Source organism: Epinephelus lanceolatus, chromosome 6 (assembly GCF_041903045.1).
Source record: "Epinephelus lanceolatus isolate andai-2023 chromosome 6, ASM4190304v1, whole genome shotgun sequence".
Lineage (NCBI taxonomy): Eukaryota > Metazoa > Chordata > Actinopteri > Perciformes > Serranidae > Epinephelus > Epinephelus lanceolatus.
In genome coordinates, this window is record NC_135739.1 from 20,065,570 (window position 1) to 20,085,169 (window position 19,600).

At 40.8% G+C, this 19,600-nt stretch overlaps 1 protein-coding gene across 1 annotated transcript in view; it reads right to left on the reverse strand.

Annotated features, from left to right (window-relative positions):
* lsm7 (LSM7 homolog, U6 small nuclear RNA and mRNA degradation associated) overlaps window positions 1–19,600 on the reverse strand; it is a 284,833-nt gene that overhangs the window by 28,862 nt on the left and 236,371 nt on the right. The window lies entirely within an intron of this gene.

The following is a 19,600-nucleotide window of genomic DNA, read 5'->3' on the forward strand; positions in this document are numbered from 1 at the left end:
TGGGGTTTTTGTGGCACCCTGCATTAGATGAGCATATGGTGGTGAAACGTAGCAGCCAAAACTTATTTGTTGTGTTACAGCGTGCCAGCATGACGTCATTCTCTGTCAATAGACGCGGTTGTGATCATGTGGGACAACATGTTGTTATTTACAAACAAGTCTCAAAACAGCATTTATTTTTAATATTCACAACTGTTTCAATTATTTCAATACCTGAACATTGTTGTACAAAAACAAAACAAAACAAAACAAAAAGTCCAAGTGTCCTCACACAAGACGACAATTTTGTCCTGATGTCCTCAAACAAGTACTTCCTAATTAACAGCATTGCATTTTAGCTTGTTACTGTTGCTAAATTTGATCAAATTTGTACACCGTATCAAACTACAGACATTATTTAGCACAAATAATTAAGTTTGAACCATAAAAATTTGATCAGGTTTTGTAACTTGTTCACTTCTGTGTTGGGATCAGCTGTAGACTGAGCATAAACATGTCCACAAACAAGGACAACAGGTCTAAGTTAAGCAGAATTAAGTATAACATGCAAGAAACCCAAATATGAGGACGCAGGGTCTCAGGAGGATATTCTGTTTTATTTAATCCTCTGCACAATATATCCTCCTGAGACCTGAGCTTTTGATTGGTATGCATTTCTAATTCCTCCTAGCTATTTGGGATTAGTAGTATCTGATAAGTCTAAAAAACTACACATTGTCTTTTAACTGAAACTGGATTTATTGGGTTTATTTTTAATAGCCACAAGTGTGTCATAAAGTATAAAACTGTTTATTTCAATGTGCGAACATTGTTGTGCTAAAACAAAATTACAAACAATGCAACAATTGTTCAATGTTTTTTAACTCTGTGCCGGAACTGTGCTGTGCACTAAACTGTGATATGTTCATTTTGTAACTCTGTAACTGTGTGAATTTTCCTCGCTCCATACTCCAAGGTAGGAATGTCCTTTTTGTCTGTAGGAACAGTCTGTCACACCAACACATTCTCACTCCGACCTCGTCACATATTGACATTTGGTCATGGACTTTCCATGCCCACATACAATGTGCAAGGTACCCTGGGTGTATTGGTTGTTGACATTCTGAGACTCTGTGTCAAGTTCTGCCTGTTACATGCATTGTCTTCTTTCAAAATACACTTCTGTCTTCACAGGAAATTTAACATTTACATACAGTCTCTTTCAAAATAAATGCACTACATCTGTAAAATTGACTTTTATTTCCCTTCAACAACAAAAGCACGTGGTTAGGTTTAGGAAACAACAATAAGGTTTGGCTTTAGAATCTTACGAGACACAAACACCGCTTTCTCGGGTGAAAGTCAGTGTTTGTGGGACCCATCCACCACCCCTCCTGCCTGCCCCAGTCGGACTATCGCCGCCTTTACTTTCGTCCTTATCTTGCTGCATTTCTCCCTGATACTGTTAAACTACAACAGCAACTAGCCGCGTATCATGCCTAACATCTTTTTCGTTGGTTTCTGATGCCGCAAGTCACTGCCCAAGCGCCAGATTTCGACGACTTCGGAATCAAGTCCCAAGGACAACAGGTCTCAGCTGAGCAGAATGAATTACTTTGGTGCAGCAAAGCCAAAATGTGACGTCCTCGTAAGAGGACGCAGGGTTGCAGGAGGATATTCTGTTTGGTTTGCTAGAGTTTCCATAATTAATATGCACAAACAAGATTAAACATTTTATTTGCATTTATCAAAACATTTAAACATGTTGATAAGCTGAGGAAACAAGTGGGAGATTTTTCCACCTCACACTACAGGAGATAAACATCATGATACACGATTTTATTTTTGATTTTGTTTTGTTTTTTATGTTCATGTCATTTTATGCATATTTAATTATTAATAATGAGTCCTGGAAATTTCTGGAGAAAATCTCAGCAGCCTGAGTGATGTCCTACTTTCCTCTTGTTCTACTTCCTCAGGTGAGCAGAGGGAAATGAGTGGAGACACTGGAGTGTGAGAATACAAAGGACGCAGTGCTTTCATCAATGATTTCTTTGTAAGACACCAATTTGTCATTCCTCAAAGCATCTCTTCACTGCAGCGCACAACAGAAGTAACAAAACACTTAACAACAGAGAGCAGTGACAGAGATCACACAGTTGTACCAGGGTTTTGCAGAACTAACATACACACAACAGAGAACAACAGAAAGGGAAGTAATTAAAGGGATTATTCTGTTAGAGAGCTTATTCTAGCTGAAGGCACGTTATACACTTACAACAGAGGTTATTACCTGATAGTATTCACCAGAACACCCTCAGGATACTCCACTACACAGTTTAACAAGTAACATTAAAGTTGTTTTTACTTTCTTGTTAAACAAGGCTGAAACTTTTCATCTTCATGTTTTCACTGAACTGGGTGGATTTAGGAAGCTACGCCAGGAGACCTTTCCTGCCTCTGATATCATTCATCAATCAACGGTCATGCTGAGAAAGCTGATAAGATTCAGAGCTGTGTTCACATGACACTGGTTTTCATACCAGTCATACTCCAACAGAGAGGAGAAAATCCCAGCAGTTGTTTATGTAGGTAAGACATACACCCTCCCATTTTTCTTTGTGTGGCATAAAGAAGAAAGAGATATACTTTTAAATTCAATTTTTTCACTCTGTTGTCATATACACACAGGCCCGAAACACACACGCAAAAACAGGACCTATACATGCAATAAAAAGAGAGAGGCTGCCCATGGACAGGCACCCCAAGCAATTTGGGGGTTCGGTGCCTTGCTCAGAAGGTGAACTGGCACCTCTCAAGCTACCAGTCCACACTCCATCTTTGGTCAGGACGGGGACGTGAGCTTGCGACCCCCCTAAGCCCCTATGGCTGAGCTACTGCTGCCCCAAAAAACCTTAAGCTATGGTAAATGGTAAATGGACTGCAATTACATCTTTCTAGTCATCTGACCCATCAAAGTGCTTTTTACACTACGAGTCACATTCACTCATATAGCGAGGACCGAGGCTTCCATACAAGGTACCACCTGCCTCTCTGTTTTTTTAACACACTCACACACCAATGGAACAGCCATCGGGTGCATTTTGGGGTTCAGTATCTTACTCAAGGCTACTTCGATATGATGGTCTACCTCCTGAGCCACAGCCACCCCCGATATGAATGCTGTGGTAAAGTCTGGAGGCAGATAGTGAGGGAAGTTAATGCAGTATTTAATTAACAGTCATCTATTGGACATCAGCATCCAAATTTGTCACATTTTACTTTGGAAATTGCCAGAATTATTCTTCTCACACAGAGAGATTAAAGGTATAGTTGGTAACTTTTACAAAAAAATAAATCTATTAAGGTAAACTATCAGGACATCCTCTAAAGCTTTAGCTTTGGAATAGAGTTGTGAAGATGTCACATCAGACTCACTAGAAAGATATTTAATTGGGCGACCTCTCACTGTCATCTTGGGGCTAACCAGTTGAAATCATTATTTTATTCAAACAACTTGTCATTTATTTTTCAGAACAGGTTACTTTGTGATATGCAGGAGATTAGGAGTGAAATGTTTCGCATGTTCAGAGAAAATGGTCCGTTGACATATGGTATAAACCAAAACTACGAACTCATTGTCTCATAATGAATAGCTACAGTGTGGAACCTTATGTGAAGTATAATCTTAAGAAAAGACAAAGATCCCTGTCAGTAATGTTGCCATTAGCCATAAAGACTGGAAGGTTGAACGCCACCCCAGAGGAAGACAGAATTTGTTTGTTTTGTCTAATTTAGGTAAGATGACTTCTATCTACGTTGATTTCTTCTGTCTGGATGATCGTGAAAAAATTTGAGTTTTACATGTACTTTTGATTGTCACTGTAACATCACTGTAATGGTGATTTGTAACCCCATGAGGGTTGAGCACATGTAAGTGCACACAAATAAAAATCAATCAATCAGTCATTACATGAGACAGATAGTCTGTAAAAGAAAAATCATGTCCCCCTTTCTCTTCTTATTCTTTCTAATGACTTTTGCCAGAATCTACTGCGGCACATCAAAAACAACCAATCAGATGCAGAGGAGTCTCCATCACAGCTATCAGTCTGTCAATCATTTATTGTGAAATGCAGTTAAACTAGGCAGCACTGATCAAATATGAATCAAGATTCTGTTACTGCATTGATTATTTCTCACCTCAGATATTTTCAGGAACATATTTTAGTGCACTGTTTAGCTGTAAAATGAGAAAGTGTGGTCTGGACAGTGGGCAGTGCTTTGTTTTGGAATGGCTGTTGTCAACATGGTGGTAACAATATTCTCATTTTACAGGTAAACAGTACACTAAAATATGTTTCTGAAAACGTCTGAGATGGGAAATAGCTAACACATTCACAGACTCTTTTTTCATATTTGAGCAGTGCTGATTACTGAGAGCTGCCTTAGAGATTCTTCAGCTCTGATTGGTTGTTTTCCTTCAGCTGTGGTAGACTCTAGCAAATGCCATTAGAAGCACTATGACAAGGAAGGGAGGGGTATGACTAAATATGACTAAAAGCTATTTTTATATAAGGTACCAACTGCAGCGTTAAGCTTACACAGGTATAGTGCTGGCTTGCTGGTGTTATAATACTTCAAACCACTCACCACAGGGTGTAGGTGTAGTTATAAATAAGTTATTGCTCTATCTCACATAATCTTTAACCTCTTTAAGTAACTCAGTCTGGAAAGTAGGAGGTGTTATTCCAGGTATTTCCCTCTACAATGACTGGCAGTTTCATCTCTGTCCAATTTGTTATTCTATATGGAGCCTAGAGGGCGAAGCCTGGAGGTATATTAAATGCACGATATTCACTGTAACCCCAGATCTGTGAGTACCGGCTCATTCCTGTCACCACCACTTCCTGAGCTGTTCACATGGTGGATGCCAGGCAGTAAATTTAAAGTTCACTGTAGGGCAGCCGTACAGAGTAGAGTGCTCCACCTGCGCTCACAGAGCTACAACATGCTATTTGATTTAATTATCAAGAATGTGGAAGGCTCTGTGTGTGTGTGTGTGTGTGTGTGTGTGTGTGTGTTTATGCATTCTCTAAACCAACCTGTGTCTTTCTTTTCTGTCACTTGCATGTGACCTTGAGCTAGAGTTGAGTGTGACTCAGAACACGTGGATGATGAAGCAGCTCTGATGGAGAGATTAAGAGATTTTTTCCAACGTTGGTGGTGGAATTCTGCAGATATGCGGGACAGGTCCTGCAAGAGGTCAATAACATACTATAACCTTTCAGCAACCAGTGAAAGTAGACTTCTTGAGTTTTGTTTTTTAAGGTTACAGTGAATTCGCTATGTGAGGCCTTTGGTTCACCAGAGTTGCACCACAGATACCCTGATAAGCCCTCTGATTGACAGGTGTATTTGTGTTGCCCTGACGATATCATCCCTGCAGTAACGGCAGGGACACGTCCCACCTGCTGGGTGTGTTCTGTTATCACTGCATGTTTGTTTTGCTGGCCAGCTGTTGTGTTTTTAACATGCCAGAGCTAATGTTTTTAATGCCTTCATACACACTGCTATATAACCAATTTACATGTATTTTCCATTGCTGTGGGAGGGTTGTTTACATGCTGCTCATGATTTGTTTATAACATCTCCATGGTATTTCTCATTGAGTATCACTAGTTTTTGTAGTATTAAAGACCCTTCTTTATAGAATTTTTTTCATCTTCAATCTTTCCAATTTCACCTTGAATTTGCATGTCATTATGATGTTTTTACCTGATTTTAGTCTTGTGATATTTGAGGTGATACTCTAGGCACTGCTGGCCTTTGTGTAAATGTATTTTTTTTTTTTTTAAATGTATTGTAATCCTGTGGTGTAATTTTGTATTGGTTTTGCAGTGTGTTGTACTCTGTTTCTTTTTAGTGACGTGTTATCACATGATCTGTCAGGCTACCACCATTGGTTGTATATATAGAGATTTGTCTTCTTATGTTGTTCATGTCTAATGAAGGGCTGGTGCCTGAAACGTCACATGTGGTGATACAGTTAAAATTTCCAAAAGGAGCAGTTTCTGGTGTGCGCATCTCAGAAATTCACCTATGTTCAAAGAAGAACTCATGTTAAATTACTTTTTTTTTACTTTAAACTTTAAAACCACAAATAAACAAAGAATACTTTCTTATTTTATTTAGAATTTTTGTCATATACAGATTTGCGCTGATGATTGCTGGGTAATATATATGTTGATGTTGTCCAATGTCAAGTTGCAGCTAGCTTAGATGCAAAACCTTGCACTAGGGCCCTTCATAATAACATACACTGGGCCCCGTCTGAACTACAATACGCCACTGACGTACACTCACATGTGACCATGCACACGTGCAAATGCATGCTCCTTTTTTTATTCCCTAGTCATACATTTAGAATTTAATGAATTTCCATCGGCAAATCTATGAGATGTAATTATGTTAACAGCAGAGGTGGAATGTAGGCTGTCTGGACTAATAGCAGGTTACCTCATTTAGTGGAACAGGCTGGTAGACGGTACACACATGCGCCCAGATGTCAACCTTACATAGACTGAGAGAGACAAAGAAACCAATTGAATCAAATGAATATCCTGCAACAGTTTAAAAGTCCAATTATGCAAAAAAGAAAGAAAGAAAGTGAGCTCAGTGTTGGTTTTGAAATGACACCATGTGGTTTTATAGAGTGGTTTTCCCATGGTCGCTGGTGTCAGTGTGCCTTTGTGCCCAGACAAGCCTGTGTGACTAGGTGTGTGTGTGTGTGTGTGTGTGTGTGTGTGTTGGATTATAATTGGTATAATGAGCGGAACATTTTTGTCCAAACAAGTGTGACAACCACTGAAATCATTTCCTGTTTTAAGGCCAATCACAACAACAGATGCACAAACGCCACAGTGGGTAAGGTGGTAAATATCAACTGAATGCTGAACATGCAGAACAACACTTTGGATTTGTTCACCTTTAAACCATGTGGGAAAGGGGCCCAGTGTGTATAAATAATGTATTTATGTACATGTTCAAAAACATTGAAAGCCTGCTTCTTTTTCTTGTGTGCTTGTGACACTCACAGTTTTATGTTGTTACCTCTTTTTATCCATCCTCTCCTCTGTAATGATGTAAGCTGTTTTTGCTTTCTGCTGGATGAATGCAGTTATTGTTGGCATGACCTGGAGCCACAGCGAGGCTACAACATGCAAAACAATTTGGATAAAAATACAGCAAGTATGAATATACAGAGTGATCTCTGAAAATGGTAAGCAATGTGAAACACTGTGGTGGTGGTTTAGCTAAATGCTAACAGCAGAAAGCTAAAATGCTCACACTGACAATGCTAACATGCTGATGTTTAGCAGTATAATCTTTACATTGTGCACCATTTTAATTCAGGATGTAAGCATGCTAAGATTTGCTAATTATAAATACAAAGATCATATAGAAATGTCAATAGTTAAGCAAGTATTTGCTCACAAACCAAAGTGGGCCTTATAAAAAACTAAGAGCCTGTTGCCACCTGGTATTAACATGCGTCTCGGGTGATCAGATCCCAAGTGGACACCTCAAAGTGTGTCCGTTTACACCAGGCATTAGTCACCGCAAGTCTCCAGTGACCACTCTCTCTGCCCCGCTCTATTTGCAAATGAAAACGTACTGTACATCATTTACATTTGCAAAGGCCAAATACATTTTTTTTAACTGGTGGGAGGATTGTCTAGCTATCGGCACACTTAAAGTCTGTTTAAATTGGATAAAATCTTATTTCATTGCAGAGCTGTGTGCAGCACATTGATTCGCTCAGGTTCTGCGTCAACACAGAGCCTACACCATGACCTACGTTGTAGCCTGACGTGCACCTCAGAAATGTAACTACACTTCTCAACAATAGACCTCCTGTCTGTTTCTGTGTACTGAAGGGAACTGCCCATTGGTTCGACATCCCATTGTTCCGATCATATTAAACCCATTGTTCTGAAGTCCGTTCCGAAATCATCATGATGCCCTGTGGTTAAGGTCTGGTTAGGTTTAGGCACAAAAACCACTTGGTTAGGGTCAGGAAAAGATCATGGTGTGGGTTAAAATGACTAATGGGATGGCGAACCAATGGGCTGTCGGACCAATGACATGGACCCGTACTGAGACCATTTCCCTCAGTGGAAAATGAAGCTTTTATTTACTTTTATTTCACAGATAAGAAACAATAAATTGTTAAGACAACAAAGCCTCCACAAAATAACATTTTAAGTCTTGTGTGTGATTTATCCTGACTTAGACAAAATCTCTGCTAGTCACTAGGTTAATTTGTACAATGTAAAATGCCATAGGCTTGTGCTAATAACGTTAGCATGTTGTATTCGTTTGGAAAACGTGTTTAGTATAAGACAGTTGTTTTGTCGGTGAACCTTGTGAGTTATAATGGAGCCAAATGATGTACCTTTACCTTTGTTAAATGTTGCTGTGGTCCTTGGCTCCATATGAGTAGAGGAAATCTCTGTTAGCTGCTAGTCTAATTTATACAATGTAAAGTACCATAGGCTTGTGCTAATAACATTAGCATGTTCTATTTGAGGGGAAAATGTGTCCAGCAAAACACAAGTGCATTGTCCGTAATGCTGTGAGTTATAGTGAAGCTGATTTGTGCACTTGTAATTGAAATTGTCACCATTAAGCCATGTTTAATTTGTGTTTTGGGTGTGTTTCAATTCAGCTAAACTTTACAGCACTTCACAGAAACCCCACTGCCAAAAGAATGTCAGCACAAAAAAGCATGGCATCCATTAGGTGTTGAGATACTTCTGTTTGAACCAAAGTTTCGGACTGACCAACTGACAGACTGACATTGCCATCCATACAGCCAACCTGCTACCATGGCTACAAAACACAACAGCCCTATGCCCACAAGTCCCCCCATCCACACCCAGTCACCTTCATCTGTGCTCTACAGGCCTTGAGGAGTTGGGACCCTTGAGGCCCCTGCAAGACCCCTGGTTCTTAGCTGTGTACCCCTCAATCTGGGCCAAGAATAACACAGCCTTGGAGGTGGGGAATGTGTACAGGAAGCCATTGCTTCACAGCAGCAGGGCAGCAGCGGCCGTGGCTCTGAGCCTGGCTGAGCTGAGCTGCTGAGGACCTGGCTGGACTCGAGCACAGTCACGTTTCAGCTGGGGCCAGGGGGGCTCCTCCAGGAAACACACACACACACACACACACACATACACACTGCTTTCCCACGGGACCCTGACTGGGGATTACAGTGTGCCCAAATGCACACGTGCGCATTGACCCATAAGCTGTTTGTCTAGACACAAAACAGCATACACAGGCACATTTTTATAGGTTACACTCACGACGACGCTTGTGTATTTCATCTGATTTTCTCTTCATTTCTTTTTCATTAGCACACACATAGCTCCCCTGATCTTTGTGTCCAATATTCCCCTGCTCTCTCTGAGCTCTGACACTCCCTGTCATCTCCTTCTCCTTCTCTCTGCCAGGTGTTTTGTCGGCATCCTGTGGCCGCCAACACAACAGGGCCTCTGTTCTCAGCTCCCTGTGGAAGGGGCTGTCACGTGTGTGCTCTCTCTCTCTGTGTTTCCCCTCTTTCCCTCTGTTCTTTCCTCTATTAATTTCTCTCCCGGAGCATTCCTCGAGCTCCCCCTTGTTGTTTCTCACTCTTTTGTCTGTTTATTTTGGCGTCAGTTCTCCTTCGGACCCCCGGAGTGAAGCCAGTTAACTCTCCAGCTCTAAGCTCTAAAGACAACAGCGCAGGGCCTCTTCTTCTCAACACATGCTCTATCTGAGAGCAGGCTAACACAACAACTGGGGGCATACAGTAAAGATGGTGGTCTTGGGATAACTGGAAGTCTCCCACATTGGGAAGGTGTGACCTCATTCCTACACTGGACTAAAACGTGATACCACTTTATGCCTGAAGAGGGCGCCAGATATTACAGGATCTGCAGATGTCAAACAGTCTACAGCAGTAGTCAGTAACCACTGGCCTAAACTATCTAACTGTATGTAAAGTAGTTAAAACTAGCTCCATCTCAACCAACTAACAGTAAAACATTGTGGTATTGGTACTTTTACTCAAGAAAAGAATCTGAGTACTTCTTCCACAATACAGTACTTTCATTCCAGCTTCATTCAAACTATGAAGCAATCAGCGTGAAGGAGATTTGTGCTTTTATTTAAAATGTCTTTGTCTTAGATAAGGGGTAATACTTTATTTGGATAGTCCACCCAGATAGTTTGTAAAGATATTTGTAACGTTTCAACAGATTTTAAGTCAAGATTTAACAATGCTACTGTGTTGCTTTGTCTGTAAATGTATATCTATAAAGTATATGTGACAATCCACTGCTGCATAGGTTCAGTGAATAGTTCCTGCTCAGCCAAATTATTCTGAGAATATATGGGTATCATGGTGTGATGATACCTAACCAGCTCTCACCTGCTGGCTTCATCACACTGTGACCTCCAGCATGCACTGGGGCGGGTTGCAGCAGAGTGTGAAGCAGTCAGGATGAGAGTCAGCACCTCCAAATCTGAGGCCATGGTTCTGTGCCAAAAACCGAGTATCTCGGTGTCATGTTCACGAATGAGGGTAGAATGGAAGATGAGATGGATCAGTGGTTTGGTGCGGTGTCTGCAGTGAAGTGGGCGCTATGCCGAACCATCGTGGTGAAGAGGGAGCTGAGCCACAAAGCGAAGCTTTTGATTTACTGGTCCATCTGCGTCCCAGCCCTCATCTATGGTCATGAGCTGTAGTGACCGAAAGAAAAGGGTCGCAGATACAAGAGGCCGAAAAGAGTTTTCACTGTAGGGTGGCTGGGCTCAGCCTTAGATATAGGGTAAGGAGTTCGGAGTGGAGCCGCTGCTCCTTCGTGTCGAAAGAGGTCCTTTGAGGTGTTTCTGGCATCTGATCAGGATGCCTGGGCATCTGAGGTGTTTTGGGCACATCCCACTGGTAGGAGGCCCGGGGTAGACCCAGAACACGCTGGAGGGATTACATATCTCAACTGGAGTGGGAACGCCTTGGGGTCCCCCAGGACGAGCTGGAAGGTGTTGCTGGGGAGAGGGATGTCTGGGGTGCTTTGCTTGGCCTGCTGCCCCCCCCCCGGACCTGGCCCTGGATAAGCGGATGAAAATGGATGGATGGATATACAGTATGTAGGTATGTTTGTGACAATTCATGATAAGCAGTTGAAAAGTTACAAATACTCTACAAACCAGAGCACTCGGAGAGCGCAGACCTCCGCCAAGCAGCTTGGATTTCCCGCCATTTTATTATTTTATCCACTTCGCTTCAACCGATCACCACCAAAATTTTATTATCTGTTCCTTGTCCCATTATCAACCTTTCCTGAAAATTTCTTCAAAATCCATTCAGAACTTTTCAAGTTATTTTGCAGACAAACGGACAAACAGACCAACACCGGCAAAAACATAACCTCCTTGGCGGAGGTAACTATCTGTAGGTGGACTATCCAAATATACATAAAATCAAGCATTCGCTCTCTCACAATGTTAAGATCTAACCCAGGAGATTTACATAGGCGTTTTGGAGCTCTAACTTTTAATTACTGTCAAACTCTCATACATTGCCTTTGAAACTGAAGGCTGTATCCTCTCCACTTTACTTTTTGACTTACAGTTTTCCCTCAGTTTAATCCATCTATACATATCTTACACCAGCATGTTCTGCAGTTCACAGTTGACTGAAGCATCATCTTTTAGCTACAGTGAACACACTCCTATTTTTGTCAGAAATCGTCCTTTTCCAATTTGTCATACTGAAATGTATGCTTTTAGAATTTGTATTTTATTGCAAGTCTCAATCTTTCCATTGTCACACTGGAGACAGTGAAACAGTAAAAACCCCAAATAAGAGAGAATGTTTTTTCCTCTAAATGAGAAATGTTATAATGTTGTGTGATATTAACTGTCATTGCAAAATGTATTTCTTCACTGCTGACAGAATACACCACATCCTCCAATTCATTTCCACACAATGAAAGAAAAAACACTCAAGTGGTTGCCTAGTAACTATACAATAAGCAAAATTATTTTCAGGTGCATTGGGTGTGCTGAGGGAATAATAGTTGTATTTTTGTAAATCAATTTCTGCTGTGAAAACAATAAAGGAGAAAGAACACTTGACCTAATACAACGAGCAGCTGGATGAGTATTCCTCACATTGCGTGTTTTTGTGTGTCTGGGTACAAACGTGTGTTTGCTTGTGTGCTTGGTGAAAGGTACATTCCCTCCTTCAAGGGAACCTGAGGAGGTAAACATCATTAAACTTCAAGTGAGGAAGTTTGATTGTCAAGTATAAAGCCGGCTACAAAGCCTCTCTCACCCACCTGTTTACAGCCTTAATTAACAGGCAAACTTCAAGTCAGATGGAGGCTATGTCATCAGTTGTGTCAGGCTGGGGGTCAGTCTCACGCTGGAAGTATTTAAGAGACCCTGAGGTCATAAGACATAACCTCCCAGAGAACTAACCAATGCTGAGTGTTGGCGTCATCGTCTCAGAGGTTATTATTCTTTTAAACAGAAAAATACAGGAGGTATAAAACAAAGAAACTCAGCATACAACTTTAATTTAACTTAATTTAATTAGAAATCTTTATAAAGGTCAAATTGCTCATTTTAATTGCGTGTGCAGGTGTGCTCTTCACGCCACAGTAACAAGGAACAATGTCTGAAACAATGAACAATAGAATAGAAAAGTAAGTGGTTGAGAAAAACAAGCCTAAATCTGCAAAACAAAACCACGACACAACAAAAGGCTATTTCAATTCATAAAACCTTCAATATGATCCAGCATGTTCTGTGTAATTTGAACCACATTTAAAAAAAAGGATTAAAAAGAACATGAAGTGAAATGGAAATGTCTTGTAAACATAACTATATTAAAATAATGGCAACAGAAATGAACAAACCTGAGTCATGTATTGCATTTGCTAATCCTTAGAATTGTTTATTTCAAGAAACATGAAACACAGATGGGTGAGGTCTTGGAGTTCCAGTATAAGACAAGATGTACAAATCGAGAACATTGTGGCTTTTAGCAGGGATTTCAAATACTTTTCTCGTGATTCTATTATCGTTTTGTTGTTTCATGTGTTGTTTTTGATAAACAGTCTCCCACCAAGGACAAATATGTTCTAAAACAAATATTACTTGTAGTTTTGATATTTGGATACTGGACGACGACTCTGAGGAGATAATAGTTAACCTTTATGCTTAACTTGTACCTTTGCCTTCAACCTTAAGCTCTGGAAAGAGAAACCAGATGAAGCCGAGCAGTAAAAATCACTGCTCACAGGCATCGCCTCTTTTTCCAGCTAACGGTACACCTAAAAAATGACCTGTTATTATGTCCAGCTGGTGCTGTGCTACTTTTGTTTGGGGTAAAGGCCACAGGTATTCACAGGTACAGGACTGTTACGTGGCATTCCTCAGCAATGAATGTTGTCCTATTTCCTCAGTTGCTCAGTTCTGACCTGGTTTCCTTGTAAACTTCTCAAATTTTGTTTATTTCAAGATGACCAATTATTAGTTCATCAATCAATCACACAATTCTCATCTTCGCATTTTTCCGTGAAAGGCTGATTTAGAATAACTCAAGAAAACACTTGTCCACAAACTCACAATGGGGACAAGCCATGATTGACAGATTGAGAACATGACATTTGTATTTTCCATAACTAGAGCAAGTCAGCCACCTCCATTTATGATGTCTGCACAGACAGTACAGATGATAAATGGAGACCTGAGAAATCTACTGAAGGCAATAAGGGGTGTACAGCTGTTTGAAGGAAAGGAATGTTTCTGACTGGAGATAATTAAAGTAGATTGTCCACTTATTCACATGTAGTTTGACCTATCTAATTTGAAGGATAAGGTTGGTTGTTGGTTCTTCTATATGTGTTTTACTGTCAACAAATCTCATGAAATCTACAATGTATTTGTCAGTCTGTTATTGCTCTCTGACCACCCTGCCATCTCAACACATTGTAACTCCCAACTTGTCAAATTGAGTCAGAGTTAGTTCAGGCAGGACACGATGTCAAGCTCAGCTCACATCCCAGCTACATCCACTGATCTCAAACAGGTCTTTGCTGCTGCTCTACCTGCCTGGCTTTCTATGTAGGCGCATGGAAGGGCAGGGCGGTTTGCTCTCTCTGCCCTAAAGCTCTCCATGTAGGCATGTGGAAAAGCAGAGAGGCCCCAGAACAGAGCCATACCAACAAATATAATACTGCAAATGGAAATAAAGTTTTCTTTGACTCAAGCGCTCCTGACTGAAATACAGTTTTGGACATTTAGTTTCTGCTCTTTACACGCATAGTGTCTTCTCTGAATAAACGTCCTTGTTCACAGGAAATGTACAGTTTCCTCTCATTACACACATACAGTCTCTTTTCAAAATAAACTGTCAGTGCAGGTTTACTATTTCAGGTTTAGGCAACAAAAGTGTTTGGTTAGGTTTAGAAAAAAGATCATGGTTTGGGTTAAAATAAGTATGTTTGTTACTAGTGTAATGTAACATGACACATGTCACATGACATAGCCTACATCACAAACATGACATGCCATATGTGATACATGTAGTTGAAATAACTAAATGTTGACTTTTGGTTTCACATGGAACACAGACACCAGTCTCCTGGGTTAAAGTCCTGTGTTTGACCCCCCTGTCCACCCAACCACCTCACTTCCTGGATTTTCTTGCTCTTTATTCTACATCAGTTGCTCTGAGTGTCTAAAAATGATGAGGACCGGTGTGTTGCATACTGTCAAGAAGGGTGCCTCGGAGCATTGGGATCAGACAAGGAGGACCACTGACCAAGCGTCTGTATTTGATGAGTTGGGAGTGAGAACAGGCTTTCAGACACAAACCAATCTGTTTCTACTGAAAACTTATTCTTTAAAAACTGGTCACAGGTATAAAATTTCACCTCTAATAAAGGCTCAATAATCGTCCACAATAGCTGGGCACTGTAGCTTCTAGTAAACTTTACTCAAACATGAGTAAATAGTGAATTTGTTGGGGACTATTTTAATGCGTGGATTAATACACAGTCACAAAGTGAATATTTATGTCAGCAGAACGGTGCATGTGCCACTGATTGAAAATAATCCACAGTGCCCACATTTATTGTGTTGAACAAACATGCCAGTGCTAAGTTGTGGCTCACTGATGTGTTTTGTATAATTTTTGGACAACAATGGTTTGAGACAGTGGAATAAGCCGTATGAGGCTTTGGCTACACAGGAAATACTTGTTAGTAAGATGAGTTCATTGCTGGCTTTAGTTTTTTCATGGGATTTGTTGTTATTAAGATAAATATAGAATATTTTGCCAGCCTTATCCTTGAACAATTGCTGTGCACTCATGTGTTGTTCATATTGTTTAGGGCAATCAAGCTAATATTTGGAAACAAGAAAAACTGTCTGGAATCTGGAATCCAGAGAACCAAGACTCCAAATTTAAATGGAAAACATCACTGCTTGCCATGTTGCATTTGCACACATTGTTCCTTTTAGCAGTAATTCCCAGATGAGCTTCATTTTGTTGTAGTTTAAAATAAAAACGTGCCCTCATCCGAAGAAAATTTTCCCTGCTCTCCCAGCAACCTTTACCTTTTTTACCCAGTTGTTCTGTAACATGGCTTTCAACAGTCAACAAGCATCCAGGCCTTATACTAATCACACTGTCCTGAGGATAAATATCTAAAAGACTGTCGCAGATATCCCCTTTAATAAACTCTCTCTCTTGTCGGTCGTTCTCGTGAGTCCACCTTCATCCCAGCTGCCCTCCCTTCACTTTACAGGTCGGGACGCGCACAGCTGCCTCACCCCACCTCAGCTTCTCATTGTCTTCCAGTGACATCATTGAATTACTCACAGTAACACATCTTTCATCATCATTTCAGTAATGATTATCATTATCATACCACCATTAAGGTCTGTCGGACTGCATCATATTTGGCTGACTTCCTGCCCGGTCAAGAGAAAAAAAAATCTTCCATGGGGATGGCAGGAGGATAGCCTGACTTTGGGTGTTGATGAGGCATGTGGAGGAAGATGGAATGGTGGTGGGGTTGAGGGAGCATATTTTGGAGGCCAGTGAAAAAATGTTGTAGCCAACCGCTGCTGTTCCTCGACCCTAATCATGTAAGGAAAGCCTTACAGAGAATGTGCCACCTGCAGACGGTGAGCTGTTAGTGTACTTGCTCTTACCTTATCATTACCGCAAATTACTATCTATTTTAACATCATCTTATCAGCATTATCTGTTGTCACCATTTTCACAAGAGATATATCACTGCAGCTTATCACCAGCTGCTGCTTTAATTCGCCTCTCCACCACACCACTTATTTGTTATGGTTTTGAAGTGGTTTGAGGCAATTACATACCAAGTCTTTTACATTATCTCACGTGTTACAGGCTCAGCCTTTGTTCAAGCAGATAATGAGTGTTGTTTTCACAACGGGCTAAAATGACCACTCACAACGATGGGAATGGTCACACTGCTGCAGCACTCTTATCTAGCATCAGCAATGGCAGCCGGGAATGTGTTGCAGCAGTTACAATCCTATTACATTGTTTTTATAACCCTGCTATACATTAGCAGGAGGGCAGGGCTGCTTTCTGTTAGCTACAGAAGAATTCATTGTTTTTCTGTAGATGCTAAAGAATGGTGTTAATGTATTCGTATGATTAACCATCTGTTTGGTATAAAACTAGCGACACGTGTTAATCTGTAAAACTCTGTAAACGTGTCTTTTGAATGGGGTTTGAAATTGCTTCCCATGGTGAAAATGTAGTCAACTGAAAGACATCTAGGATAACAGCCAGCTGCATACATGAATGGCATATGTTACATTTCAATCTGATCGCCGCCAACACACAGCTGAGGTGCTCCACTGCCTGTTTCCGTGAACTGGCCTGCGATCTCGGCTGAGGTCTTATGTCAACAAGACTTTGGAGGTTTTAAACACTGTAAAACCTCACACCTCTTAGAGAAAAACCCTGGCCTTGGAAATGACTCCTGCTCTGTGTGGTTTTGCCTTGTTCTGTCTCATCCTGTTAATCTCAGTTTTAGTCTTTATTCCCCTATAACATCTTTGATTGTTTTCATAAAAACTATACGTGCCCCTGCATTAGCCAGAAGTTCAATAAAGCTGTAGTGGGAATCTATTATGAAAAGAAAAAATTAAGTAACCTATTCCTCATTTGCTAAAACTGTTACTAGATTCAAACAGCATGTAATGATGCAGATAATCTGAGGAAAAAAAATCATATACCTTTGCCTACTCTATTGCATGTAGCGCTTCTAATGGCCTTACCGCATGCAAATGAAAACAACCGATCAGAGCCGAGGAGTCTCCAAGGCAGCTGTCAGGCGTGTCAGTCACTGCTTGTAAACTGCTGTCAAACTGTCAAACTAGGCAACACTGATTAAATATGAAGAGTCTGTGATTGCATTGCCTGTTTCTCACCTCAGATGTTTTCAGAAACATATTTTAGTGTACTGTTTAGCTGTAAAATGAGAAAGTTGGTCTGACTGGTGGGTGGTGCTTGGTACGACTGACTGAAAATTTCTCATTTTACAGCTAAACAGTGCACTAAAATATGTTTCTGAAAACATTTGAGGTGAGAAATAGGTAATGCATGACAGAATCTTGATTCACAAGAAGTGAACATAGCCCAACCCAGCTGTCAGTGTTGGCTCGTTTGCGCGATAATCAATCGTTTTATCCTGTGTAGTGTGTTGCTCTTGTTTGCCCCGTTAAATTTAATTCATTATGCTATAATTTCAAACTCAGCACTTTCTGTATCCATTTGAAATTAAAAGCCTTTTATTGTTTCAGTGTAGAGAGTGTTTTCATTTTCTATAAAAGGCTTTAATTGTGAAACATTTGCAGGGAGAATTCAGGGACTTACTACAAAAACAGTTTGGCTGGGACTTAAACACCCATAGTGACTGAAATAATGATAGTGATAGTAATAGTAAAAATAGGAGAATAATCTGATGACATCATACATGTTGTGAAAGACAACCAGAGATGATTGGTTGTGGACCAAGATGTAGTCTGTTATGTCTGTTGGCCAAGTCATGACAAAATTTTAAGACTTATCTGACATAGTGACTGTCAGAACTGATGATCATGTTGTGTGGTCCGAACCCAGCAGAGTCCCCTCGGCTCTGATTGGTTGTTGTCGGTGCGCCGACATAGTTTTTTTTAAGGACAATCTTCTCATGAATATAGTGGCAGCTTCAGCAAATACAACAAAAAGTTATTTTCATTAAAATTACCAACTGTAGCTTTAAGATAAATCCTCCTAACACCAAATCCAGATGTATATATTAGGTCATTATATTTCCTTTCCTTTTTGTAGCAACTCCAGCTTTTTATCTCCTCATCTCCTCTCCCCTTCCCTTGCTCCATCCCTCCTCTCTTGTTGGCTCCTGACCCCTGCTGTGTGTATGAAACTTGACTGATCCCGGTCAGGAATTTGCCCTATATCACCAGAGTTGGGGCCCTCAGCTGTAAATAACATGACCAGTATGTGGGAACGGCCGTAATGAAGATGGACGGGCTGCAGAGAGAGTTGACAGAGCTGAGTGCATTCCTCAGGCTAGTCCTCCGATTATGGTGATCTCTCTCAAACACACACATACACACACACACACACACACACACACACACACTACACATTGCTATACTATGTCAAACCGTAACCTAACCCTAACCTAATATAACCCTATTTCTACCATATCGGGGGCCTTAAACTGAGTCACACTCCAATCTTGCCTTTAACCTTTCCTCCTACATGCATACAACACACCTCTGTGCTGTGTGTGTGTGTGCTCATCATGAACATATGCAGGCTTAAGACATGGAGAAAGAGGCTGAGAGTAGTGATACTTTCTTTTGCACTTGGTTGTTTCTCTCTGAATGAACTAATCTTGTTGGGAAATCAAAAGGTGACTGCTGCTGTGCACTGATGTTCATCGCCTGCTACATGGCTCTACAGTATCTGAGCCCACATGTGGAGTCTTTATTTTATTTGGAGAGCCAAAATAGAGTGAAGTATGCTAATCAAGTCAAACACACTGATGCAGTGCAGCGGCAGAGACTTTAAAACTACGCAGAGCACATTCAAACCACCAGCCTTCAACTAGTACCAGATGCGGGAGACCATGTTATAGAAAGGCTTACACACACTTCCTGCACGAGACCACACACCTCCACAGTCACATCTTGGCTCTTTGGCTCTCTTTTTTTCACTTCCAAGTAACATTACAGGAAGTCTCGGGAAATTGATGGCCAAGTTTACTCTGTCTTAAGGATCCATTATGGCAGTGTTTTTCACAGCTTTGGAAAGGCAAGAATTCAAAGAACCACAAATATGATGAACTGGCAGCTCAGCGGCCTTGCAGGCTCTCTCAAGAGTTCACTGAGTCTATCACCGACTCAACCAGACACTCGAAGCAACAAATATTGACTCTTCCAGATCCTGTGTCTTTCCTTGGTGTTGGGCTGGCAGAGCAAACAGCTGGACTGCTACAGCACC